The sequence below is a fragment of the Macaca fascicularis genome, chromosome 15 (genome assembly GCF_037993035.2).
Source record: "Macaca fascicularis isolate 582-1 chromosome 15, T2T-MFA8v1.1".
NCBI lineage: Eukaryota > Metazoa > Chordata > Mammalia > Primates > Cercopithecidae > Macaca > Macaca fascicularis.
This window is the reverse complement of record NC_088389.1, coordinates 107,687,322-107,690,000: the sequence shown is the minus strand read 5'-3', so window position 1 is coordinate 107,690,000 and position 2,679 is coordinate 107,687,322.

Sequence of the window (2,679 nt, the reverse complement as noted above, 5' to 3'; positions counted from 1 at the left end):
GCAGACTTGCCATTGTAACTCGTACTTCAATTCTGGATAGGCAGTCATATATTTGCTTTGTTATATTGGTAAGTTGTTTTTGTTTGTTTGTTTGTTTGTTTTTGAGATGGAGTCTCGCTTTGTTGCCCAGGCTGGAGTGCAGTGGTGTGATCTGGGCTCACTGCAACCTCCACCTCCCTGGTTCAAGTGATTCTCCTGCCTCAGCCTCCCGAGTAGCTGGGATTACAGATGCACCCCACCAAGCCCAGCTAATTTTTGTATTTTTAGTAGAGACAGAGTTTCACCATGTTGACCAGGCTGGTCTTGTGCTCCTGACCTTGTGATCTGCCTGCCTTGGCCTCCCAAAGTGCTGGGATTACAGGCGTGAGCCACTGCTCCCGGCCAAGTTCTTTTTAAAAAACAAAACAAACAAACAAACAAACAAAAAAACCCCGCAACTTGTGCTGGTCCTTTTGTGAAGCAAGCATATTCAAAAGTTTGTAGATATAAAAATATCCTCAGCTCTCACTAAAGAAAAATCATCTTCCTATTGTACATTGTAGTCTCATCTTTCAGATGGAAAAACAGATAAAATCCCAGACGTTTCCAGAGAATGGGCTTCATAATGTTCAAGTAGATAGCTGGTATGGATTTTAATTGTCTTCTCCTAAATCATCCTTTATGCAGGGAAAGCCTAACATGTTTGAGTGTTTACTTTTTGTTTGGCATGCAATAGTGCCAAAATGGACTTTGGCATCAGACTGATTTGGTTAGTTTTAGGTGCTTTTTTTTTTTTTTTTTTTTGAGACAGATTCTTATTCTTGTTGCTCAGGCTAGGTGCAATAGTGTGATCTTGGCTCACTGCAACCTCTACCTCCTGGGTTCAAGAGATTCTCCTGCCTCAGCCTCCTGAGTAGCTGAAATTACAGGCACCCACAACCACGCCTGGCTAATTTTTGTATTTTTAGTAGGGACAGGATTTCATCATGTTGACCAGGCTGGTCTCAAAGTCCTTATCTCAGGTGATCCAACCACCTTGGCCTCCCCAAGTGCTGGGATTACAGGCATGAGCCACCACGCGCGGCCCTAGGCTATTATTATTTAGTGAGTGACCTTGGGTATGGGACCTAACTTTTATAGCCTCAAATTTCTCATATGTAAAATGGGGATAATAGAACCTGAAATAGAGTGGTTTTGGTGATTACATGAGATACTGGACCTAAATGCACATGGCGAATGCATCATAAGTGTCAGCAACCCATCACTTACTCAGGAGCTTTCTGGAGTAGATTGCTGTTGTATTTTCACTTGTTGATCACTACTTTGGAGAGGTTAAAAGTGTACTTTTTAAAATCTCAATTGCCAGGGTCTTAAGATGACTTGAATCTATCAGTTTGTACCTGAAAAATCTGGGATATCCTTCCTCATCTAATTCTCCAGTTTTTCTCTCCTCAGATTCATCTGTCAGAAGCACAACTTTAAGAACACCCCTTCTCAGCTCAGAAATTTTCAGTGGCAGCTTGGAGATGACCTCAGGCAAGTGCAAACCTCTTAGCTTCACATTCAAACGGCCTTCTACAATTGGACCTCTGGGTCTACCCTTCTAGATTTATCACATTCCCTCTGCTCCTACCAAATGAGGTCAGTTGTATGCTCTTCCCAATACATAGCTGCATTTTTTCCCCGACTTTACTCCCATTGTTCACTCTGACTGAAATGTGTATCCTCTTCTATTTTTACCTCCCCAAACTCTACTCATTCATCAAACAAGACCTTGTTCAACAATTGCCTCCTCTACGAAGCCTTCTGTTACCTTTCCTTGTGGAATCATCTCTTTCCTCTAAGTGTCTAGAACATATTGTTTACACTTCAATTATGCAACTATCACAACCTGCCTTTCTTATTAATATGCAAGCTTTATGAAAGCAGGGATCATTTTTTATCCAATTTTTGTTTGGCACAGTAGTTAGTACAGTTAAATCAGTGCTTCCCAAACTATCTTTGAAAAGGAACCAACTTTGAAAAAAAAAAAGCAATCTGTTGTAGACTGAGATGTTTGTAAAACACAATAAAAATGAATGATTAGAAAAAAATTAAAATACAGGCTAAAATACAAGCCCAAATCTCTCTTTTTTTTTCTTTTTCTCTTTCTTTTTTTTTTTTTTTTGAGATGGAATTTCACTCTTGTTGCCCAGGCTAGAATGCAATGGTGCGATCTTGGCTCACTGCAACCTCTGCCTCCCAGGTTCAAGCGATTCTCCTGCCTCAGTTTCCTGAGTAGCTGGGATAACAGGCATGCACCACCACACTCGGTGAATTGTTGTATTTTTTTTTTTTTTTTTGGAGACGGAGTTTTGCTCTTGTTGCCCAGGCTGGAGTGCAATGGCGTGATCTCGGCTCACTGCAATCTCCACCTCCCAGGTTCAAGTGATTCTCTTGCCTCAACCTTTCCAAGTAGCTGGGATTATAGGCATGGGCCACCCAGCCCGGCTAATTTTCTATTTTTAGTAGAGATGGGGTTTCTCCGTGTGGGTCAGGCTGGTCTAGAACTCCTGACCTCAGGTGATCCGCCCACCTCGGCCTCCCAAAGTGCTGGGATTACAGGCGTGAGCCACTGTGCCCAGCCGAATTTTTGTATTTTTGTAGAGACAGGGTTTTGCCATGTTGGCCAGGCTAGTCTTGAACTCCTGACCTCAGGTG